The sequence below is a fragment of the Schistocerca serialis genome, chromosome 2 (genome assembly GCF_023864345.2).
Source record: "Schistocerca serialis cubense isolate TAMUIC-IGC-003099 chromosome 2, iqSchSeri2.2, whole genome shotgun sequence".
Taxonomy (NCBI): Eukaryota; Metazoa; Arthropoda; class Insecta; order Orthoptera; family Acrididae; genus Schistocerca; species Schistocerca serialis.
The window spans coordinates 666,627,967-666,654,992 of record NC_064639.1 but is presented as its reverse complement, the minus strand read 5'-3'; the positions used below and the strand labels follow the sequence as shown (position 1 = coordinate 666,654,992).

The 27,026-nt window shown below is 43.2% G+C and overlaps 1 protein-coding gene across 1 annotated transcript in view; it reads left to right on the top strand.

Moving 5' to 3' along the window:
* Positions 1-27,026, top strand: part of LOC126457755 (cardioacceleratory peptide receptor-like) — a 338,155-nt gene that overhangs the window by 152,519 nt on the left and 158,610 nt on the right. The window lies entirely within an intron of this gene.

The following is a 27,026-nucleotide window of genomic DNA, read 5'->3' as shown; positions in this document are numbered from 1 at the left end:
AAGCGAGGTGTAGCAAAGCTAATGCAGTGAGTGCTCAGCTACGATCTACTCTCTTCTGCAAGAAGGAAGTCAGTACCAAGACTAAGTTATCTGTGCACCGTTCAATCTTTCGACCAACTTTGTTGTATGGGAGCGAAAGCTGGATGGATTCAGGTTACCTTATCAACAAGGTTGAGGTTACGGATATGAAAGTAGCTAGGATGATTGCAGGTACTAGTAGATGGGAACAATGGCAGGAGGGTGTCCACAATGAGGAAATCAAAGAAAAACTGGGAATGAACTCTATAGATGTAGCAGTCAGGGCGAACAGGCTTAGATGGTGGGGTCATGTTACGCGCATGGGAGAAGCAAGGTTACCCAAGAGACTCATGGATTCAGCAGTAGAGGGTAGGAGGAGTCGGGGCAGACCGAGGAGAAGGTACCTGGATTCGGTTAAGAATGATTTTGAAGTAATAGGTTTAACATCAGAAGAGGCACCAATGTTAGCACTGAATAGGTGATCATGGAGGAACTGTATAAGGGGAGCTATGCTCCAGACTGAACGCTGAAAGGCATAATCAGTCTTAAATGATGATGATGATGACTAATAATATATGCTGATGGGCCAAAACATAATGACCACCTTCTTAATAGCATGCTGGTCTACTTTAGAAATATGATAAAACAGCTATTTAGCGTCACATGGATTCGAGAAGTACTTGATACGTTTCTTCGTACATCCATAGTTGAAATGGAGGACAGTGGGTCGTTAGCTGGTATAAATTTATATTAAAGAAATTCCTCCAGCTTTATTTCATTTTGGCAACTACACTCATGCTCATAAATAAAGGATAATGCTGACACTTGGTGAAACAACGCTCTGGTGGGCGGTTTTCGGGTTTAAATCACCTCGTGGTATGGCTATGCGGTGCATTTGACCTGCGGTCGTCGCACGGGGGCGCTGGCTGCAGTCCACATACGCAGAGATGTGTTGGTGCAAGTCAAAGTACAGTGCAGCGCGTAAGTGTGCAGATGTTTTCAGACGTACTAATGGTGACTGTGTGTTGAAAATAGTTCAAAGAACACATATTGATGACGTTATGAGGGGTAGAATACTAGGGCGACTGGAGGCTGGTCAAACAGGGCAGGTCGTAGCACGGGCACTCCGTGTGCCACAAAATGTGATCTCAAGATTATGGCAATGATTCCAGCAGACAGCAAACGTGTCCAGGCACCACAGTACGGGACGTCCACAGTGTACAACACCACAAGAAGACCAGTATCTCACTATCAGTGCCCGCAGACGGCCACGGAGAACTGCAGGTAGCCTTGCTCGGAATCTTACTGCAGCCACTGGAACAGTTGTCTCCAGACACACAGTCTATAGATGACTGAACAAACATGGTATATTCGCCCGGAGACCTGCAAGGTGCATTCCACTGATCCCCGGTCACTGGAGATCCCGTAGAGCCTGGTATCAAGAACACAATACATGGTCATTGGAACAGTCGTCCCAGACTATGTTCACGGACGAGTTGAGGTATAGTCTGAACAGTGATTCTCGCCGGATTTTCATCTGGCGTGAACCAGGAACCAGATACCAACCCTTTAATGTCCTTGAAAGGGACCTGTATGGAGGTCGTGGTTTGACAGTGTGGGGTGGGATTATGATTGGTGCACGTACACTCCTGCATGTCGTTGACAGAGGAACTGTAACAGGTCAGGTGTATCAGGTGTATCAGGACGTCATTTTGCACCAGTATGTATGTCCGCCTTTTCAAGGGTGCAGTCGGTCCCACCTTCCTCCTGATGGATGCTAACGCACAGCCCCACCGAGCTACCATCGTGATGGAGTACCTTTCAACAGAAGATATCAAGCGATGGAGTGGCTTGCCTGTTTTTCAAACCTGAACGCCATAAAGCACGTCTGGGATGCTCTCGGTCGACATATAGCTGCACGTCTACAAACCACTCGGACACTTCAGGAGCTCCGACAGGCATTGGTGCAAGAATGGGAGGCTATACCCCAAACAGCTGCTCTACCACCTGATCCAGATTATGCCAACCCGTTGTGCGGCCTGTGTACGTGATCATATTCAAAACTGATGTTGGGGTACATGCGCAGGAAACAGTGGCGTTTTGTAGCACATGTGTTTAGGGACGGTTTTCTCAACTTATCACCAATACTGTGGACTTACAGATCTGTGTCGTGTGTGTTCCCTATGTGCCTATGCTATAAGCGCCAGTTTTGTGTAGTGCCAATATGTGTGGCAAGATGTGTGGCACCACATTCTTAATTTACGAGCATGAGTGTAGTTTCAACGTTGTAACAATGTCACCTTCAGGCCCTATAAAATATACCGTACATACAACAACCAATGGGACATCAGTAATCTATGAGTTATTATGTAAACAAATATATTATAAGTATATTACAAAATGGACGAATTCAATAAAATTAATTACATTTTGGTCATTTTCATTAAATGCAATCATTCTGGAAATTAACAATTAAAAAAAATGGTTCAAATGGTTCTGAGCACTATGGGACTTAACAACTTAGGTCATCAGTCCTCTAGAACTTAGAACTACTTAAACCTAACTAACCTAAGGACATCACACACATCCATACCCGAGGCAGGATTCGAACCTGCGACCGTAGCAGTCGCACGGTTCCGGACTGAGCGCCTAGAACCGCGAGACCACAGCGGCCGGCAATTAACAATTTAAATGGTACAAATAAGTACAAATGAAATTATATATACATGATCGTTTTTATTACAGATCAATGCCAAGCATTAAATGAAATATGACTATGCATAAAAAAAACTTAGGTGACAAGCAGTTACGCTTACGGATAATAAACAGTGCTAAAGAGAACATGCATTGCTAATCAGACATATGTAGGGTAAGATACATTATTAAAGAACAGTAAAGGGAGGGAAAGGTAGAAATAGAGTTCTGTTTGCATAACACTGCATTGTCATCATACTAAAGTGACAGTGAAGCGAGTTACTTAAACAACGTCAATCATAACGTCGCAAAACGAATAATAAGAAACCGGAAAACGAATATGGAACCCAGTTAATAAAAGGTAGTCTGTGGTGTAAAATACATATTAATCGATCTAAAACCTACTCATTCGAATTAAAACGTAAGTTAACATGTCGCTGAAAAACCCTATTTCAACATATTTGTCTCATCAACGGCAGTAACCTTGGTCACACTTAGCGCAATTCTAGTATGCTTAGATGGTCAATACAACGATCAAGTTCATAGCAATACTCCAAAACAAGTAACTAGGCATTGACAGTCGAAACAATTCGTCACACCTGTAAAATATTTGCTTTTGCTCTAATAAACACTTATCAAAACGACGGCACACAATAAAGTATACAGCGCATAACACTCGATTGTAAATGTGATCTCGTCAAAGGTTGATTAGGTTAATTGCACTCAATGACATGCTTAATCACAACTTATTAGGATGGTGAAAAGTCTAACAATCAATATCACCATTACACCATGGGTACTCATTCGTTTACGTTATCCATATACATAAGTTCTTGTATAAAATATAAGCTATCCACTGATTACGAGGACAAGTATGAGAGTGGGGAGTTTATGGACGTATGTGATTTCGGACGGACAGATTACGCAGTTCCTGTATGTAGCAGGCACCCGACAGTGTCGCAGACGTGTTCCATTGGTTGCAGAGCAGGTGAATTTGGTAGCCAAGACATCACTCAGACAACCAATGTACACGATTCTAGCCTTCTGACACCAACAGTTCCCCTGCTAAAAGATTCCACTGCCGTCTTCAAAGACATCAAGCGGGAACCGGCGCTGATGGTCCGGAATAAGGCACAAGTCGTCCATAGCTGTCATGGTGTCTTGGATTACCATCACAAGCCACATGAAAACTCAGACCAATTTCTCCAGTGGCGTAAATCTGCCCCCATTAGCCTGCGTCGCTACCACAATGCATATTTCGAACAAGCATTAGTCTGGATGACGGGATATCCCGACACAACCATCGACCTGGTGCAACAGGAAACGTTATTCATACGACCAGGTGACACGTCTCCATTAATCCATAACACAATCTCGATGATCCGAGGTCGATTAGAATCGTAACTGACGATGACGTTGGATCAGCGTAAAAATCTGCTCCCGAGCCCCAGGTTCAGTACATTTCGCAGAATATTGATCGCTGAACAGGGCGCTCCGCAACGTCTATACCTGCACCAGCATTGTACAATATTGTCATATGTGCCACAAATCATCGTCTATCCCGCTTACTAGAACAAGGAGGCCTCCGACATCCAAGTTCTACGATGAGGCGTGACATCCAACAATTTGTCGCCTACTCGTAGTTTCACTGTCCTTCAACCACTTTCTATAGATTTTCACGACAGCAGCATGCTGGCAACCAGCCAGCTATGCATTGTCCAAGATGCTCGTTCCCAGGTGTCTTTGCAGAACAATCTGCACTTTGTGCTACTCGCTTATGTTAGTGGAATTGCCCGTTTGCGGCCCGTATCGTCGCTAGAATAAATCATCATTCGTTTCTCCTTAGCTTATTCATTTATTTTCCTTATCGCATCAAGTGCTCGCAACACCAGCACAGGCATTCAGTCTTGCTGTGAGCAGTCATCATTCACTTTTGGCTCATCAACGTAACTTTCTCCTCTGACGTAAAATTGAATTCCATAAATAAGTACAATTCTTGCTATTTAATCTGACGATTATGATTACGGGAAAAATAACAGATAATGTGTATCCTCGCACATTCTAAATACTCCCTGAAACCATAAGTGGTGATAGCATCAGCTTGATATGCTGCCAGTGATGGAATACGGGTGTGCATGTTGGTCCGTTTCGTCGCGTTTCTGTAGTGCCGCAACTTCTAGAGAAACGAGTTCAACACCATTAATCTTACGGGCACATTCATATATTACTTTTACTGTCGTAATAACTACAGAATGGAAACAAGGGTGACGTAGGATAGCGCAGAAAGAAAACATTCATTAGGACACGAAAGAGTCTAGCGAGAAATGTAGGAGTAGCAGCTGTGAGAAGTAGAGGAACGTGGGATGACGACGCTGCACAATCATACTGTCGCAGAGGCGGGAGAGCCGTTAGCAAACTATGCTAGTATGAAAGAAATAACTTACGGTAATATCTTACGTGTTCCAGTCAACATTAAACGATCTATATATGCTTTCCTGCCGCGTGGGGTGACGAGCGGTCTAGGGTGCCTTGTAACGGTCAGCGCGGCTCCTCACGTCGGAGGTTCGAGTCCTCCCTCGGGCATTGATGTATGTGTTGTCCATAGCGTAAGTTAATTTAAGTTAGATTAAATAGTGTGTAGGTTTAGGGACCGATGACCTAAGCAGTTTGGTCCCGTAAGATCTTACCACCAATTTACAATTTTGTATGCTTTTCTGTCATTTAACCGTCGTACATTAAGCTATTGATTATTCTTGTTTTAGATAAATGCAGAAAAACTATTCAGCCTGTGCACCTCCATGCAGATATTGTAAACGTCACTGCAAAGGGATCCAAAGTACGTACATCAGATATCAAGAGATCTCCCAGACAGATAAGCGCATAAAGGAATTAGCAATAAAATATTGAATTAGCAAAAAATGTACCCGAGTTCGAAACACTAAAAATGCCAAAAAGCAGTGGGACCTACACAATTTCGTCCCGAGTATCAGCTAAAGCAAAAAATTGATAGTAGTGATATCTCCTGAGGAACCTAATTGCTTATCAAAAATCCAGTGAAATGGGAGGTGGTGTTTTTGTAGCAAAAAACAAGAATATTGAATCAAGTGCGGTCGAAACCAGGTCTACATGCGAAGTGGTTTGTTTACGAATAACAATCGCAGCCGGCCGGTGTGTCCGAGCGGTTCTAGGCGCTTCAGTCTGGAACCGCGTGACCGCTACGGTCGCAGGTTCGAAACCTGCCTCGGGCATGGATGTGTGTCATGTCCTTAGGTTAATTAGGTTTAAGTAGTTCTAAGTTCTAGGGGACTGAAGAACACAGATTTTACGTCCCATAGTGCTCAAAAAAAAAAAAAAGTAACGAGAACTTTCACTGGAATTTACGTGGGACAACATTTCGTTACTGTACCAATAATGGAAATGTACTAGGTCTGTACGCAACAAACAGACCCGACTTCTTTCAGTCTGAGTACAAAGAGACTGGAATTAGGGATCACTGTTCAGTTGTAGGACTAAAAAAGAAAGCAAAAACTCTACATGTTCAGTGAACAGACATGGAGGAGCCTAACTTATTTCTCATGCACGAGTAAAAACCATCTCATTCGGGTAGTGAACACGAAGAGGATCTATGGGCCAAGTCGAAACGATATACATAAATATGAACCTAGTAGAGTAATTAATAAAGTGGGTATTCAGATAAAATCAGGAAGCTTCCTATTAAATAGCACCTATTCAACAATAATTACAAAACAAAGCATAATTTCTAAAATATTCAGGTCTTAACTGGAACATCCTCAGCCACAAGGAGGATAATTTGCGACGAGTTCGTTACCGTAGCAAAATATCTGCACAGGACTTGCTGTAAAATCCCAAAAACTAGTGGTACAGACAGGAACCGATGTGTAAAATAGCAAAACAAACGCCGATATGTTCAGTGGACATAGTAATCAGAACTTGTAGTGTTGGAAAGCAATTTAATGTGCTGAAACTTAGTTAAGACCTCTGAGGGATGTACGCTGAATCACCGTTAAGGAGTGGGACAATCTGGACCAACAGTGCCTTGATGAACTTGTGGATAGTATGCCACGACGAATACAGGCATGCCATCAATGCAAGAGGACGTGCTACTGGGGTATTACAGGTACCGGTGTGTACAGCAATCTGGACATCCACCACTGAAGGTCTCGCTGTATGGTGGTCCAACATGCAATGTGTGGTTTTCATCAGCAATAAAAAGGGCGGAAATTATGTTTATATTATTTCTATTCCAATTTTCTGTACAGATTCTGGAACTCTCGGAGCCGAGGTGATACAAAACGTTTTTGATGTGTATGGCATGACGTACTGCACCAAGGTTCATAGCGTAGTGCTAGGCATACTGGAGGTCCTGGGTTCTAGACTACTTTCGGTTATCCGGATCTTAACTTGCAGTGTATTTCCTAAACCACGTACAAGAGTACTGAGAGATTCCCGTTAGCAAAGCCAATTTTCTCCCATCCCTCGACAACTCATCTTACACACAAAGGTTCACGATGAACAACTGCCCGAAAGAAGAGCCGTAAAAAATCGTCTTCCACTCAAATAACTCACCAACAGATCTCCAACTATATTTTCATATTTATTTAAAAAAGAATATTGAAATTGCCAAGAATAGTGTTCCAACTGTGATGCTTAACTGTTAGTTTGCGTAACGGGCAACTTTTCTTCCTACAGTAATACTTTTCAGTCATCTTTCGTCTCTTATGGTCAAAGCATCTACAATGGACTTTTAAAACATTTTCTCCTCTGACAGTTCCAGCGCTTCCCTTCATGTTACTAAAGGTCAGATCCACTTCCGCTACATTTAACGAAATCAGCACATGTTGTTGTTGTTGTTGTGGTCTTCAGTCCTGAGACTGGTTTGATGCAGCTCTCCATGATTATGCTGTGCAAGCTTCTTCATCTCCCAGTACCTACTGCAACCTACATCCTTCTGAATCTGCTTAGTGTATTCATCTCTTGGTCTCCCTCTACGATTTTTACCCTCCACGCTGCCCTCCAATGCTAAATTGGTGATCCCTTGATGCCTCAGAACATGTCCTACCAACCGATCCCTTCTTCTGGTCAAGTTGTGCCACAAACTTCTCTTCTCCCCAATCCTATTCAATACTTCCTCATTAGTTATGTGATCTACCCATCTAATCTTCAGCATTCTTCTGTAGCACCACATTTCGAAAGCTTCTATTCTCTTCTTGTCCAAACTAGTTATCGTCCAAGTTTCACTTCCATACGTGGCTACACTCCATACAAATACTTTCAGAAATGACTTCCTGACACTTTAATCTATTCTCGATGTTAACAAATTTCTCTTCTACAGAAACGCTTTCCTTGCCATTGCCAGTCCACATTTGATATCCTCTCTACTTCGACCATCATCAGTTATTTTACTCCCCAAATAGCAAAACTCCTTTACTGCTATAAGTGTCTCATTTCCTAATCTAATTCCCTCAGCATCACCCCACTTAATTCGACTGCATTCCATTATCCTCGTTTTGCTTTTGTTGATGTTCATCTTCTATCCTCCTTTCAAGACACTGTCCATTCCATTCAACTGCTCTTCCAAGTCCTTTGCTGTCTCTGACAGAATTACAATGTCATCGGCGAACCTCAAAGTTTTTATTTCTTCTCCATGAATTTTAATACCTACTCCGAATTTTTCTTTTGTATCCTTTACTGCTTGCTCAATATACAGATTGAATAATATCGGGGAGAGGCTACAACCCTGTCTTACTCCCTTCCCAACCACCGCTTCCCTTTCATGTCCCTCGAGTCTTATAACTGCCATCTGGTTTCTGTACAAATTGTAAATAGCCTTTCGCTCCCTGTATTTTACCCCTGCCACCTTTAGAATTTGAAAGAGAGTATTCCAGTCAACATTGTCAAAAGCTTTCTCTAAGTCTACAAATGCTAGAAACGTAGGTTTGCCTTTCCTTAATCTTTCTTCTAAGATAAGTCGTAAGGTCAGTATTGCCTCACGTGTTCCAATATTTCTACGGAATCCAAACTGATCTTCCCCGAGGTCGTCTTCTACTAGTTTTTCCATTCGTCTGTAAAGAATTCGTGTTAGTATTTTGCAGCTGTGGCTTATTAAACTGATTGTTCGGTAATTTTTACATCTGTCAACACCTGCTTTCTTTGGGATTGGAATTATTATATTCTTCTTGAAGTAAGAAGGTATTTCGCCTGTTTCATACATCTTGCTCACCAAATGGTAGAGTTTTGTCAGGACTGGATCTCCCTAGGCCGTCAGTAGTTCCAATGGAATGTTGTCTACTCCGGGGGCCTTGTTTCGACTCAGGACTTTCAGTGCTCTGTCAAACTCTTCACGCAGTATCGTATCTCCCATTTCATCTTCTTCTACATCCTCTTCCATTTCCATAATATTGTCCTCAAGTACATCGCCCTTGTATAGACCCTCTATATACTCCTTCCACCTTTCTGCTTTCCGTTCTTTGCTTAGAACTTGGTTTCCATATGAGCTCTTGATGTTCATACAAGTGGTTCTCTTATCTCCAAAGGTCTCTTTAATTTTCCTGTAGGCAGTATCTATCTTACCCCTAGTGAGATAAGCCTCTACATCCTTACATTTGTCCTCTAGCCATCCCTGCTTAGCCATTTTGCACTTCCTGTCGATCTCATTTTTGAGACGTTTGTATTCCTTTTTGCCTGCTTCATTTACTGCATTTTTATATTTTCTCCTTTCATCAATTAAATTCAATATATCTTCTGTTACCCAAGGATTTCTATTAGCCCACGTCTTTTTACCTACTTGATTCTCTGCTGCCTTCACTACTTCATCCCTCAAAGTTATCCATTCTTCTTCTACTGTATTTCTTTCCCCCATTCCTGTCAATTGTTCCCTTATGCTCTCCCTGAAACTCTGTACAGCCTCTGGTTCTTTCAGTTTATCCAGGTCCCATCTCCTGAAATTCCCACCTTTTTGCAGTTTCTTCAGTTTTAATCTACAGGTCATAACCAATAGATTGTGGTCAGAGTCCACATCTGCCCCTGGAAATGTCTTACAATTTAAAACCTGGTTCCTAAATCTCTGTCTTACCATTATATAATCTATCTGATACCTTTTAGTATCTCCAGGGTTCTTTCATGTATACAACCTTCTTTCATGATTCTTCAGCCAAGTGTTAGCTATGATTAAGTTGTGTTCTGTGCAAAATTCTAACAGGCGGCTTCCTCTTTCATTTCTTAGCCCCAATCCATATTAACCTACAACGTTTCCTTCTCTCCCTTTTCCTACTACCGAATTCCAGTCACCCATGACTATTAAATTTTCGTCACCCTTCACTATCTGAATAATTTCTTTTATTTCATCATACATTTCTTCAATTTCTTCGTCGTCTGCAGAGCTTGTTGGAATATAAACTTGTACTACTGTAGTAGGTGTGGGCTTCGTATCTATCTTGGCCACAATAATGCGTTCACTATCCTGTTTGTAGTAGCTTACCCGCATTCCTATTTTGCTATTCATTATTAAACCTACTCCTGCATTACCCCTATTTGATTTTGTGTTTATAACCCTGTAGTCACCTGACCAGAAGACTTGTTCCTCCTGCCAAAGAACTTCTCTAATTCCCACTATATCTAACTTTAACCTATCCATTTCCCTTTTTAAATTTTCTAACCTACCTGCCCGATTAAGTGATCTGACATTCCACGCTCCGATCCGTAGAACGCCAGTTTTCTTTCTCCTGATAACGACATCCTCTTGAGTAGTCCCCGCCCGGAGATCCGAATTGGGGACTATTTTACCTCCGGGATATTTTACCCAAGAGGACGCCATCATCATTTAATCATACAGTAAAGCTGCATGCCCTCGGGAAAAATTACGGCTGTAGTTTCCCCTTGCTTTCAGCCGTTCGCAGTACCAGCAAAGCAAGGCCGATTTGGTTATTGTTACAAGGCCAGATCAGTCAATCATTCAGACTGTTGCCCTTGCAACTACTGAAAAGGCTGCTGCCCCTCTTCAGGAATCACACGTTTGTCTGGCCTCTCAACAGATACCCCTCCGTTGTGATTGCGCCTACGGAACGGCTATCTGTATCACTGAGGCACGCAAGCCTCCCCACCCACGGCAAGGTCAATGGTTCATGGGGGGAGGATTCAGCACATATTCGTATCGAATTTGGGTATTTTTGTCACACTTTGTTTTTTGTGTAGTATATGATGTGAAACATTTCGCTGGTTGTCTGGTTGTCTGGCAGCTTCTTCAGGTTGTGACATCAGAGGAATGATGGTTTTTGCTGGAAGAAATGAAGGAGAGTAGAAATTTTCGGGGTAGGCAGAAAAAGGCAAAAATATCGCTTGAGGATACGTTAGATATAAAAGGCAATACAAGACGAATTTAAGTAGCAATGCCACAACAAGAAAAGATCCATTTAATTCATAAAGCAAAAATCGTGTACTTGCTTCGACAAATGGGATACTCTAATAAATTTTGTAATGATACAGTGATTATAACGTGTTTGGAGGTTTCAAAAACGAGGTACCTAGCAGCGGTACTGAAACATGCTAGACAATAGAGGTAAAAATAAATATGACTAAACAAAGTCTGTGTAATGTATGCACCCGCACGAAGTACCATTGAACTCTGAAAAGCTCTGAAAGCTGTCGTTTTCTAAACCTGACAGATAAGAACTGGCAAAGAAAATGAGTAGAAATTAAAACACTATATTTGCAGTTTGCTAAAATTACTGTTTGAATCCAAAATTTTCGCATAGACTTTGAGAATTTAGAACGTAATATTTTGGACCTTCCTTTAAACAGTGATCAGGAACTACAACGCACGCATTTTCGAAGGAAAATCTTATGGGAACACGAATCAACTGTGCGTCACAAACAAGGATTCCCGACTGACTTAAAATAGCTATAAAATGTCAGAATGATGAGCACGTGCCTGTTTAAGTCCGACCATCCTCATTTAGGTTCTCTTCGTTCTCCCTGAATCCGTTCGAACAAAGGCCAGTATGAAACCTTAGTGTCCCGTTAGGTTAGTTGATCTTGTGCTTCATCAGCTGTAATAGTAGCACGAGCATAAATTTAATCGGAAACACAAACGAAAAGAAACGTATTTTACGTGTGGTGAGAAAAACAAAAACGACCAGAAAGAAAGGTAATCGGTTAACAGAGCTGAACGTCTGAGTAGCCTTATGTAAATTGTGACAAAGTCGTCCCAAGCAGATTAGTGCCTCTGACAGGTAAATTGTAACCGTTGCTCGTCCTAATTCATTCTTTTATCTTTTGAATCCTGTTTTTCCACAAGTAATAGACGCAATAGATACGCAAAAAAGAGACTCTAATCATCAATAATTTATTCTCCTTTACTAGTTGCAATAGTCTGCAAACGCTGCGGTAACTTTTAGAGTTCGCGTGGTTTTGAGGTGAAGAAATCGTCGAGTCATGTTTGGAGCGCATTTTCATATGGGACGGAAGTTCCTTGAAAGTCGGTCGATAGAATGCGGAAAAGTTGAAAATCTGAAATCCCTTCAAGCAGTCTTCCTGGTCGTTGTTCTCGGACTGAATCTGCAAGATGTCTCAGTTATTGACAATAAATGTCAGCAGAGATGGTTACACCAAGGGAAAGCTATTTGTAGTACAACAAGCCCTAGCTGTTCCACCAGATGCGTAACATTATGTTTTGTGGATGCACGCAGTTTTTCTTTGTGAGGGGAGTTGCTGCTTTGCTTGGGCTCAACCATTCCTTTCTTTCCCTTACGTCAGAATAAAGATACAATTTCTCGTCACCAGTAACGATACATGATAGTAGTGTCCGGTGTTGTCCACGAGCCAACTGATGGCGAGCAAGCAGAGAAGAACGTGTGGCCACCCGCTGATTTTTGTGCGTTTGGCTTAGAGCGCATACTCATACATCCGATTTTTGAACCTTGCATGCGAATAGCAGACGACGGTGGATTGATTATAGTTCACTGACGTGGATCACTGCGGGTTAACGCGTTTAAACCAATTCTGAAGGTTTCCCCGAACGGGGAGTATCACTAATATGAAAACAATCCTCCTTAAAACGAAAAACAATATACTGGCCGCGCTTTGTCCAATTACATTATCCTCATACACGGCGAAAATATTTCTGGCCGCTCTGATGTTGTCAACCCTCTATAGAACTCAAACAGAACAATAAATCCGAAACGTTCCGATTTCTCCACTTGCCCCTTAATTTTTTAGAGTCCACAGCTCCACTTAGCCTCTCCAAATGACAAAATCTCAAGATGTAAACTCAAATAGCAACAGTGAACTACAAATAAAAATTGACAATTGACAAATAATCCTTAGCAACCGGAATACCAACATACAACAAATTCTCTACAAACTTTTTCACCAACCCCATACGCTATAAAAAGTCTTCGTGCCGCGTAATTATTTGGCACGATCATTCATTAGTAAAATTAGAACTCCTACTACTTAAGTAAATGTTTTGATAGCCATAAAACTTAACTAGCGACGTCAGTTGCAAACTGAAACGCATATATATGACGTTCAGTGTACAGTTTCACGCTGCTAGAGCAGCCACAACACGACGGCGGAGTTCATGCAATGTCTAGCGACACTATGGTGCGTGCATTTCAATGTACCAAACATACGTCATGTACCTGTAAACAAACAAAAATTTCTTTTCGTAACTTTAATACTTTCTTTTCTAGATGTGAGAAAACTTTTTGACTTACGTCCCCATTTTGTTTGTTATTAGGCAAATAAAATCAAGAACTTCACATATTTTTCAAGTGTCTTCCACTATAACTATTCATCTACAAAAACTGGATTAAATACACTACTGGCCATTAAAATTGCTACACCACGAAGACGATGTGCTACAGACGCGAAATTTAACCTACAGGAAGAAGATGCTGTGATATGCAAATGATTAGCTTTCCAGAGCATTCACACAAGGTTGACGTCAGTGGCGACACCTACACCGTGCTGACATGAGGAAAGTTTCCAACCGATTTCTCATATACAAACAGCAGTTGACCGGCGTTGCCTGGTGAAACATTGTTGTGATGCTTCGTATAAGGAGAAGAAACCATCTCATTTCCGACTTTGATAAAGATCGGGTTGTAGCCTATCGCGATTGTGGTTTCTCGTGTCGCGACATTGCTGCTCGCGTTGGTCGACATCCAATGACTGTTAGCAGTATATGGAATCGGTGGGTTCAGGAGGGTAATACGAAACGCCGTGCTAGATCCCAACATTACCCTTGACGCTGCGTCACAGACAAGAGCGCCTGCGATGGTGTACTCAACGACGAACCTGGGTGCACGAATGGCAAAACGTCATTTTTTCGGATGAATCCAGGTTCTGTTTACAGCATCATGATGGTCACATCCGTGTTTGGTGACATCACGGTGAACGCACATTGGAAGCTGCATTCGTCATCGTCATACTGGCGTATCATCCGGCGTGAGGGTATGGGTTGCCATTGGTTACACGTCTCGGTCACGTCTTGTTCGCATTGACGGAACTTTGAACAGTGGGCATTACATTTTAGATGTGTTACGACCCGTGGCTCTACCCTTCGGTCGATCCCTGCGAAAACCTACATTTCAGCAGGATAATGCTCGACCGCATGTTGCGGGTCCTGTACGACCCTTTCTGGATATAGAAAACGTTCGACTGCTGCCCTGACCAGCACATGCTCCAGATCTCTCACCAATTGAAAACGTCTGGTCAATGGTGGCCGTGCAGCTGGCTCGTCACAATATGCCAGTCACTACTCTTGATGAAGTGTGGTATCGTGTTGAAGCTGCATGGGCAGCTGTACCTGTACACGGCATCCAAGCTCTGTTTGACTCGATGCCCAGGCGTATCAAGGCCGTTATTACGGCCAGAAGTGGTTGTTCTGGGTACTGATTTCTCAGTATCTATGCACCCAAATAGCGTGAAAATGTAATCACATGTCAGTTCTAGTATAATATATTTGGTTGAAATGGCTCTGAGCCCTATGGGACTCAACTGCTGGGGTCATAAGTCCCCTAGAACTTAGAACTACTTAAACCTAACTAGCCTAAGGACATCACACACATCCATGCCCGAGGCAGGATTCAAACCTGCGACCGTAGCGGTCGTGCGGTTCCAGACTGTAGCGCCTTTAACCGCTCGGCCACTCCGGCCGGCTATAATATATTTGTCGAATGAATACCCGTTTATCATCTGCATTTCCTCTTGGTGTAGCAATTTTAATGGCCAGTAGTGTATATGACGTTCAGTGTACCGTTTCACGCTGCTAGAGCAGCCACAACACGACGGCGGAGCTCATGCAATGTCTAGCGACATGAAACGGTACTACGGTGCGTGCATTTCAATGTACCAAACATACGTCATGTACCTGTAAACAAACAAAAATTTCTTTTCATAACTTTATTACCTTCTTTTCCAGATGTGAGAAAACTTTTTGACTTACGTCTCCATTTTGTTTGTTATTAGGCAAATAAAATCAATAACTTCACATATTTTTCAAGTGTCTTGCACTATAACTATTAATCTACAATAACTAGATTAAATAAATAAACAGAACGATATGCCTCTGATCGAAACAGCCGATAGAGCATTGAAAGTGTACCGAAAGGTAAATAAGAGGATCTGATTCAATGCTTCAGGTCAGAGAGAGAGAAGCCGCCGGGAGCAAATAAACTGCGCGACCACAAAACAAATTAACCTGCTGTCGGTGGCCGGATAGGAAGGAAGAAACTTTAATTGCTTGGAAACTGCGGCGGGATGAGCTGGCTGGCGATGACAAGCCTACGCGGCTGATTCCTGGACAAGTTAGCTGCAAGTAATTACCTACCCTCTCGCTACTCCTGCTGCTGCTGCTACTGCTCGGAGCTGCTCCATGGCGTAGCCACACACACGCACACGCACACACACACACACACACACACACACACACACACACACATACAGGGCCACGCCAGACACAATACAGCGCCACAGGACGCCGCGCTGAGTTGCGGCCGACGTCACCTCCTCGCGGCGAAGAAGCGCCCCTAGGAATATTGCTGTGTCTCATCCTGTGCCTCCTGCCGTCGTATCTATTTGGCGAGCGGCCGTCAACACCCGTTGTTTGTCCACGTCAGCGCTCTCCTTCGTGGAGCAGCAAAGTAGAGAGAGCCACGCAGAAGCGCGTATCCTTTCACGCAGGCACTGGGAAGAGCCATATAAGGTAATTACCTAAAATCTAATCAGATATCATTCCCGTGTTAGTAAATACTTACATGCAAAATAGTTTAACCCTTAACTCACGAGCTGAAGTTGCTGTAACTTGTACTACAAGGTTTCGTCTCTGGGATTCTTACGTTCAAACCAAGCCTGGAGGCAAAAATCATGTCAAAATTTTATTTTAAGCCATACAACATTTATTTTTACATTTATGTAAGAGTTGTTTAAATACTTCTCGTTGATTTACGTGCACTAAATAAGGCCGATAGTACTTTACTTTTTATCACTCTGAACCACATACAATTGTGCAATTTTTTTAGATAGTAAACATAAACGAACTGTCAGAGGATTGAACTTTACACATTGAAAACTTATATAGTGCCCCTGGAGGAAGCAAATTTTCACACAAAACTGAAGTCCAGGGTTTAAATACGGACATATACATTTCACTCGATACGAACATAAAGGCAGTCTGCAAAATTGACATTCAATGCTGGGATCTACATTTTTCTCTGCCACCACTCAAATGACACTTGATTTTAACTCACAGCCGGGCGTTGTGGCCATGCGGTTCTAGGCGCTTCAGTCTGGAACCGCGTGACCGCTGCGGTCGCAGGTTCGAATCCTGCCTCGGACATGGATGTGTGTGATGTCCTTAGGTTAGTTAGGTTTAAGTAGTTCTAAATTCTAGGGGACTGATGACCACAGATGTTAAGTCCAATAGTGCTCAGAGCCATTTCAATCATTTAACTCACACTTTAAGCATTTTATCGGCGAAACCGGAAGGTGCCCGTCAACAGTGTCCTGAAGATTTTCCTCAGAATGTTCCTCTTGTTCGTCAGCAGACTTGTAATGACTGGCTATTGCAAAACCGTCGTCGTTTCCGTCTATTTCTGGGTCTATATCATTTCCATCTTCCTCAACCGACAGACTGACAATTTCATCAAACATGTGATCGTTAAAACTGACACATTCAAGCAAACACATTTTGGACCATACTGAAAGAAACAGGTGCCTATGTCACTAGACGTGATCTAGGAAACCAGAATGCGAGTCAACAAGACCAGTGAACAAGAAGAAAAAGGAAGTTACAATGCAACCGAGAACACATTGTAGGATTGGCGATTTGAGAAGGGTTGTGGGGGGAGGGGGGTATGTAAGCATTCGTCAGAACTGGCCTTAAGAAGAGCGAGTTCCAAAATTCTCGCGCGGCCTGAGAGACCACACCTCGTGAGTTGAAGATTAGTAGTACTTCAAAAGCTGCCATAGGAAGCGGTTTTTAGAGCGGACTTAAAAAAAAATGGTTCAAATGGCTCTGAGCACTATGGGACTTAACATCTATGGTCATCAGTCCCCTAGAACTTAGAACTACCTAAACCTAAATAAACTAAGGACATCACACGACACCCAGTCATCACGAAGCAGAGAAAATCCCTGACCCCTCCGGGAATCGAACCCGGAACCCGGGCGTGGGAAGCGAGAACGCTACCGCACGACCACGAGCTGCGGACACGGCGGACTTCAAGATATACACAATTTCTCACGGAAAACCTAAGGCAGCTCCTAGCATTGGTTAGGAAATATGTATTCGGTGGTGCCCAGGTTCCATATTCGCCTTTCCTGGTTTTCGTTTCCTTTTATCCAAGTACTATTATTTTTTTAAATAAACGGTTGTCACTCCGTCATAAGTTGCTCTAATAAGTATCTTTTTTATTTCTTGATGGTGACTAGTTTCGTATATCTATGTCCATTTTCAAACCACCCGTCTCGCAAGCGTGACAACAAAGGAGATAGAGAGCCCATGTACACAAAAAAAAAATACTGTCCCTGGAGTGATGATCAAAGTGGCTCTATAGCCGATACAGCAATAATAAACTGACCACACAGAATAAACATTGGAGTTCTACGTAATTAAATTTCCAGTTTCAAAACCCTGTAGAAGAAACCACTGATTAGATTGACGACAAATTTGAACAGCATATCTTATCAATAGATGGTGCTGCAAGCGATGCGCGGTACGCGGCTTTTCCTCAGTTTGAATCTGAGACGGGCAACATGACCGTCTCCATGAATGATGGCGCACTTTTACAAGAACGGTGACTGTGCGCCAGTAGCCCTGCAGAAGTTCCGGACACTCAAGGATATGAGTAAAGGCATTGACCCGATATCTGCCGAGGATCTGGAGAAAATTATTACAAAATTCAGAAAGGCAGAATCTTTTGAAGTGTCAGAGGGAGGAAAGCAGTTGCTCCGGTGTCTTGTCACAACACTGCAGGAGGAATCGGACGGCGGTGTTGAAACATGCAGTGCACGAGGAACTGCCCGAACGTTGGACAGGCCCGCCAGCACGGTACACACAGGGTGGTCGAAAATTCCCGTCACAGACTTCTAGGACATGTAGAGGGTAGTGAGTACACAACATTTTCAATAGGAACACATGTCCGGAATCGTATCGTTTCCGTTCTACGACAGTTTCAATTCAGACGTGTACCGCGTCAACGTCCGCTTAGGGCAAGAGAAACGTCTCAGTGTTCCTTGTCCTGGTATGCAACAGGGTAGAGACGATGACTTGTACTACGTCAAACGATCACCAGATGTCACTTATTGTCCGCATTGCATCACCGATAGAGTAAACATGGTGCAGTACACGTTTGCGGAATACACAGACATGCTCCTTGTGTATTGCGTAGCTGAAGATAACGGAAGAGCTGCTAGTCGGCTGTGTCACGAACGTTTCCCACACCGTCACACTCCATCGCGCAAACTGTTAGCCCAAGTTAGACAACGGCTGCGAGAAACAGGTACCTTCACCGTGATTAGGCAGGACTGTGGTGCTCCACGGCGACGCCGCACTGTAGAATTTGGTGTACTGCGTCGCATTGAAGATATCCCGTCAAAGAGTTCGCGAACAATTGCGTGTGCAATGGTTGTCAGTCACAGTACCGTCTTGGACGTCCTGCATGAGCATCAATTACACCCGTACCACTTACAAAGCGTACACGCTATGGGTCCAGCATACTATCCACAACGCATCGCCTTCTGCACATAGTTCCTGCACCGTTGCATGGACGCGCCTCTGTTTCCACGTCGAGTTCTCTTCACAGATGAATGTAGGTTCACATGGGATTGTGTTCTGGATGCTCGAAATAGCCATGTCTGGGCGGACGAAAACCCTCGTGCCACGCATGTTCGGGGATTTGAAGACAGGTTTCCAATTAACCTTTGGGCAGGTATTCTGGACGGTCATGTGATCGGACTAGACCTCCTTCCATCCAAGCTCACGGGTCCCGCATACTTAGTCTTTATACAACACGTAATGGACCCGTTCTTGGAAGCTGTGCCATTGAATGTCCGTCAGGAAATGTGGTTTCAGCATGATGGAGCACCACCTCACTTTTCATTGGCTGTCCGGAGACAGCAGACGGTATGGTGAAAGACGGATAGGCCGTGGTGGTCCAACCGCGTGGCCGCCACGATTGCCGGATTTAACCCCTATGGACTACTTCTTGTGGGGTCGTATGAAGAGCCTAATTTATGAGACACCTGTAGAGACAGTGGAAGATCTGCTGGCACGAGTTCTGGCCACTGCACAAGACACTGAAGAGACACCAGGTGGGATGGAGAGAGTGTACCAGAACATGCTTCGGAGGTACAATGTGTGTAACAACGTTGGTGGTCGCCACATCGAGGAGCCGTTGTAATGCATCGGTACGTTGCGGCTGGTGCCGTAGATGCTGGGTTCTTGTTGTTGTCGACTAATGTAAACCATAAGGTGTAAGTTGTAACGCAAATGCGTAAGTAATAACGGAACGACTCAGTATTCTTTTCAAATGGATTGCAACAATTGTACTGGTTTCTTGTTGTTGTCGACTAATGTAAACCATAAGGTGTAATTTGTAATGCAAATGCGTGAGTAATAACGGAACGAGTCAGTATTCTTTTCAAACGAATTGCAACAATTGTACTGGTTCACGCCTAAATGCATTCCTCACGTGTGTGTGGATGAAATAATCATCAGCATTGAAACTGTCGTAGAACGGAAACGATACGTTTCTTGACATGGGTTCCTATTCAGAATGTTATGTACTCACAACTCCCCATAACGTGAATTTCCTACCTCCCTGTATTATCCTACAAAACATCCTGCATTGCTATCCATACAAAATCACCCGTGTTTATGCGTTGATTTCTGCTGACCTACCTGCGAGACAAACGTACGCTCTGTAATTTCTTGCTCTGTGGAGGTGGACAATAAATGAGCAGGAAACATTCTGTGGACAGACAAAATTCACTTCCATCTCCAAAGATGTGTCAATAAGCAGAACTGCAGAATATGGGCAACAAAAGTCCGCACGCACGTCGATCAGTACTTCTGCGGAAGTGAGTGTGTGGTGCTTGTTGATGTCATCGTTTATCGCAGGGCCGTATCTCTTGGAAGAGCTGAGTCCTGCGGGTCTTGTCACTTGTATCGTCACTGATAAACGCTATGAGAGTCTTGCACACAACGTCCTCCCAACCTCTACGCAGTGTGCATGTGTGAGTAGGGTCATTTTTATGCAAGATGGCGTTCCTGCGCACGTTGCACAGCTAGTGAAGTGGCTGCTGCAGAGGCCTTTCGGAAATGTTAGAATTACCAGCCGTCGTTTCCCTACAGCCTGGCCGTCCAGATCAGATGATCTTAATCCGTGTGTCTTCTGGCCGTGGGGTTATCTGAAAGATGTTGTGTTCAGTGCTCAAAATACGAACGTTATGCATTCTGAACGTGACCCCCGAGACACTCCGATGTATTCTGGGACATTCTGTTTCTCGCTTTCAACTTATGGCAGCAAACGGTGGACAACATATTGAACATATCTTCGACAGTTACAAACTGAAGTCATTTTCTTTTTATGTGACTCTTAGCCCCAGGAAATTAAAAACTGATGTCATTTTGCTTTTTATACAGTTTTTGTCCCTAGGACGACAAAAAACCGATATTTTGCATTCTATGTGGTTTTTAGCCTCAGGACAATTAAAAACCGATTTTTCCCATCCGCTGTAGTACAACCTTGCCTTGGTGTATGGGATTATGTAACGAGCAGTGCCACAACTGTTGACTGCCAGACTTCCGCAGTCATGGACATTGAACATTTCGGGCGCTGTAATATGCATCATCCGTGGTCCAGAGGTAGCGTCTTTGATTCGTAATCAAAACGTCTTCGGTCCCGGGTTCGATCCCCGCCACTGGCAAAATTTTGATGAATAATCAGCATTGGCGGCCGAAGACTTCCGGCATAGGAAGTCAGCCTCATTCTGCCAACGGCCTTGTGAAAGAGGGCGGAGGAGCGGATAGAGGTTCAGGGCACTCTCTTGTCCTAGGGGTGGCAAATTGCCCCTAAAGGTGGAAGAATCAGCAATGATCAACGACATGAGGATGCAGAAGGCAATGGAAACCACTGCATTAAAGACATGTATCGTGTATCCACAGGACATGTGGCCTGTAATTGAAGAAGTGTCATGATGATCTCTCCATTGGCAAAAGATTCCGGAAAAGTCCCCCATTCGAATCGCCGGGAGGGGACAGCCAAGGAGGAGGTTACCATGAGGAAAGGGATTGAATAATCAACGAAAGTATAACGTTCTACGAGTCGGGGCGTGGAATGTCAGAAGCTTAAACGTGGTAGGGAAACTAGAAAATCTGAAAAGGGAAATGCAAAGGCTCAATCTAGATATAGTAGGGGTCAGTGAAGTGAAGTTGAAGGAAGACAAGGATTTCTGGTCAGATGAGTATTGGGTAATATCAACAGCAGCAGAAAGTGGTATAACAGGTGTAGGATTCGTTATGAATAGGAAGGTAGAGCAGAGGGTGTGTTACTGTGAACAGTTCAGTGACCGAGTTGTTCTAATCAGAATCAACAGCAGATCAACACCGACAGGTACAGAAAGCTGGCTGAAGCCAGAGATAAAGTCTGCCGAAATTTTTACAAAGGTACAGACGGTGTTTAGAAAGGATAGATTGCATGCAACCTGTGGTGGAGTGTTCGTCGCTGTTAGTAGTAGTTTATCCTGTAGTGAAGTAGAAGTGGACAGTTCCTGTGAATTATTATGGGTGGAGGTTACACTCAAGATCCGAGCTAGGTTAGTAATAGGCTCCTTTTACCGACTTCCCGACTCAGCAGCATTAGTGGCAGAACAACTGAGAGAAAATTTGGAATACATTTCACATAAATTTTCTCAGCATGTCTTAGGTGGAGATTTCAATTTACCAGATACAGACTGGGACACTCAGATGTTTAGGACGGGTGGTAGGACAGAGCATCGAGTGACATTATACTGAGTGCACTATCCGAAAATTACCTCGAGCAATTAAACAGAGAGCCGACTCGTGGAGACAACATCTTGGACCTACTGATAACAAACAGACCCGAACTTTTCGACTCTGTATGTGCAGAACAGGGAATCAGTGATCATAAGGCCGTTGCAGCATCCCTGAATATGGAAGTTAATAGGAATATAAAAAAAGGGAGGAAGGTTTATCTGTTTAGCAAGAGTAATAGAAGGCAGATTTCAGACTACCTAACAGATCAAAACGAAAATTTCTGTTCCGACACTGACAATGTTGAGTGTTTATGGAAAAAGTTCAAGGCAATCGTAAAATGCGTTTTAGACAGGTACGTGCCGAGTAAAACTGTGAGGGACGGGAGAAACCCACCGTGGTACAACAACAAAGTTAGGAAACTACTGCGAAAGCAAAGAGAGCTTCACTCCAAGTTTAAACGCAGCCAAAACCTCTCAGACAAACAGAAGCTAAACGATGTCAAAGGTAGCGTAAGGAGGGCTATGCGTGAAGCGTTCAGTGAATTCGAAAGTAAAATTCTATGTACCGACTTGACAGAAGATCCTAGGAAGTTCTGGTCTTACGTTAAATCAGTAAGTGGCTCGAAACAGCATATCCAGACACTCCGGGATGATGAAGGCATTGAAACAGAGGCTGACACGCGTAAAGCTGAAATACTAAACACCTTTTTCCAAAGCTGTTTCACAGAAGAAGACCGCACTGCACTTCCTTCTCTAAATCCTCGCACAAACGAAAAAATGGCTGACATCGAAATAAGTGTCCAAGGAATAGAAAAGCAACTGGGATCACTCAACAGAGGAATGTCCACTGGACCTGACGCGATACCAATTCGATTCTACACAGAGTACGCGAAAGAACTTGCCCCCCTTCTGACAGCCGTGTACCGCAAGTCTCTAGAGGAACGGAAGGTTCCAAATGATTGGAAAAGAGCACAGGTAGTCCCAGTCTTCAAGAAGGGTCGTCGAGCAGATGCGCAAAACTATAGACCTATATCTCTGAGGTCGATCTGTTGTAGAATTTTAGAACATGTTTTTTGCTCGAGTATCAGGTCGTTTTTGGAAACCCAGAATCTACTCTGTAGGAATCAACATGAATTCCGGAAACAGCGATCGTGTGAGACCCAACTCGCTTTATTTGTTCATGAGACCCAGAAAATATTAGATACAGGCTTCTAGGTAGATGCTATTTTTCTTGACTTCCGGAAGGCGTTCGATACAGTTCCGCACTGTCGCCTGATAAACAAAGTTAGAGCCTACGGAATATCAGACCAGCTGTGTGGCTGGATTGAAGAGTTTTCAGCAAACAGAACACAACATGTTGTTATCAATGGAGAGACGTCTACAGACGTTAAAGTAACCTCTGGCGTGCCACAGGGGAGTGTTATTGGACCATTGCTTTTCACAATATATATAAATGACCTAGTAGATAGTGTCGGAAGTTCCATGCGGCTTTTCGCGGATGATGCTGTAGTATACAGAGAAGTTGCAGCATTAGAAAATTGTAGCGAAATGCAGGAAGATCTGCAGCGGATAGGTACTTGGTGCACGGAGTGGCAACTGACCCTTAACATAGACAAATTTAATGTATTGCGAATACATAGAAAGAAGGATCCTTTATTGTATGATTATATGATAGCGGAACAAACACTGGTAGCAGTTACTTCTGTAAAATATCTGGGAGTATGCGTGCGGAACGATTTGAAGTGGAATGATCATATAAAATTAATTGTTGGTAAGGCGGGTACCAGGTTGAGATTCATTGGGAGAGTCCTTAGAAAATGTAGTCCATCAACAAAGGAGGTGGCTTACAAAACACTCTTTCGACCTATACTTGAGTATTGCTCATCAGCGTGGGATCCGGATTACATCGGGTTGACGGAGGAGATACAGAAGATCCAAAGAAGAGCGGCGCGTTTCGTCACAGGGTTATTTGGTAAGCGTGATAGCGTTACGGAGATGTTTAACAAACTCAAGTGGCAGGCTCTGCAAGAGAGGCGCTCTGCATCGCGGTGTAGCTTGCTCGCCAAGTTTAGAGAGGGTGCGTTTCTGGATGAGGTATCGAATATATTGCTTCCCCCTACTTATACCTCCCGAGGAGATCACGAATGTAAAATTAGAGAGATTAGAGCGCGCACGGAGGCTTTCAGACAGTCGTTCTTCCCGCGAACCATACGCGACTGGAACAGGAAAGGGAGGTAATGACAGTGGCACGTAAAGTGCCCTTCGCCACACACCGTTGGGTGGCTTGCGGAGTATAAATGTAGATGTAGATATAGATGTAGAACGATAGTTCAGGTATACATGCCGACGTCGCAAGCTGAAGATGAACAGATAGAGCAAGTGTATGAGGATATTGAAAGTGTAATGCAGTATGTAAAGGGGAACGAAAGTCTAATAGTCATGGGCGACTAGAATGCAGTTGTAGGGGAAGGAGTAGAAGAAAAGGTTACAGGAGAATATGCGCTTGTGACGAGGAATGAAAGAGGAGAAAGACTAATTGAGTTCTGTAACACGTTTCAGCTAGTAATAGCGAATACCCTCTTCAAGAATCACAAGACGAGGAGGTATACTTGGAAAAGGTCGGGAGATACGTGAAGATTTCAATTAGATTACATCATGGTCAGACATAGATTCCGAAATCAGATACTGGATTGTAAGGCGTACCCAGGAGCAGATATAGACTCAGATCACAATATAGTAATGACGAAGAGTAGGCTAAAGTTCAAGACATTAGTCAGGAAGAATCAATACGCAAAGAAGTGGGATACGGAGGTATTAAGGAATGACGAGATACGTTTGAAGTTCTCTAACGCTATAGATACAGTAGGCAGTATACAGTATAACGCAGTAGGCAGTACAGTTGAAGAGGAATGGACATCTCTGAAAAGGGCCATCACAGAAGTTGGGAAGGAAAACATAAGTACAAAGAAGGTAGCTGCGAAGAAACCATGCGTAACAGAAGAAATACTTCAGTTGATTGATGAAAGGGGGAATCACAAACATGTTCCGGGAAAATCAGGAATATAGAAATACAAGTCGCTGAGGAATGAAATAAATAGGAAGTGCAGGGAAGCTAAGGCGAAATGGCTGCTGGAAAAATGTGAAGACATCGAAAAAGATATGATTGTCGGAAGGACAGATTCAGCATACAGGAAAGTCAAAACAACCTTTGGTGACATTAAAAGCAAAGGTGGTAACATTAAGAGTGCAACGGGAATTCCACTGTTAAATGCAGAGGAGAGAGCAGATAGGTGGAAAGAATACATTGAAAGCCTCTATGAGGCTGAAGATTTGTCTGATGTGATAGAAGAAACAGGAGTCGATTTAGAAGAGATAGGGGATCCAGTATTAGAATCGGAATTTAAAAGAGCTTTGGAGGACTTACGGTCAAATAAGGCAGAAGGGATAGATAACATTCCATCAGAATTTCTAAAATCATTGGGGGAAGTGGCAACAAAAAGACTATTCACGTTGATGTGTAGAATATATGAGTCTGGCGAAATACCATCTGACTTTCGGAAAAGCATCATCCACACAATTCCGAAGACGGCAAGAACTGACAAGTGAGAGAATTATCGCACAATCAGCTTAACAGCTCATGCATCGAAGCTGCTTACAAGAATAATATACAGAAGAATGGAAAAGAAAATTGAGAATGCGCTAGGTGACGACCACTTTTGCTTTAGGAAAAGTAAAGGGACGAGAGAGGCAATTCTGACGTTACGACTAATAATGGAAGCAAGGCTAAAGAAAAATCAAGACACTTTCATAGGATTTGTCGACCTGGGAAAAGCGTTCGACAATATAAAATGGCGCAAGCTGTTCGAGATTCTGAAAAAAGTAGGTGTAAGCTACAGGGAGAGACGGGTCATATACAATATGTACAACAACCAAGAGGGAATAATAAGAGTGGACGATCAAGAACGAAGTGCTCGTATTAAGAAGGGTGTAAGACAAGGCTGTAGCCTTTCGCCCCTGCTCTTCAATTTGTACATCGAGGAAGCAATGATGGAAATAAAAGAAAGGTTCAGGAGTGGAATTAAAATACAAGGTGAAAGGATATCAATGATACGATTCGCTGATGACATTGCTATCCTGAGTGAAAGTGAAGAAGAATTAAATGATCTGCTGAACGAATGAACAGTCTAATGAGTACACAGTATGGTTTGAGAGTAAATCGGAGAAAGACGAAGGTAATGAGAAGTAGTAGAAATGAGAACAGCGAGAAACTTGACATCAGGATTGATGGTCACGAAGTCAATGAAGTTAAGGAATTCTGCTACCTAGGCAGTAAAATAACGAATGACTGACGGAGCAAGGAGGACATCAAAAGCAGACTCGCTATGGCAAAAAAAGGCATTTCTGGCCAAGAGAAGTCTACTAATATCAAATACGGGCCTTAATTTGAGGAAGAAATTTCTGAGGATGTACGTCTGGAGTACAGCATTGTATGGTAGTGAAACATGGACCGTGGCAAAACCGGAACAGAAGAGAATCGAAGCATTTGAGACGTGGTGCTATAGACGAATGTTGAAAATTAGGTGGACTGATAAGGTAAGGAATGAGGAGGTTCTACGCAGAATCGGAGAGGAAAGGAATATGTGGAAAACACTGATAAGGAGAAGGGACAGGATGATAGGACATCTGCTAAGACATGAGGGAATGACTTCCATGGTACTAGAGGGAGCTGTAGAGGGCAAAAACTGTAGACGAAGACAGAGATTGGAATACGTCAAGCAAATAATTGAGGACGTAGG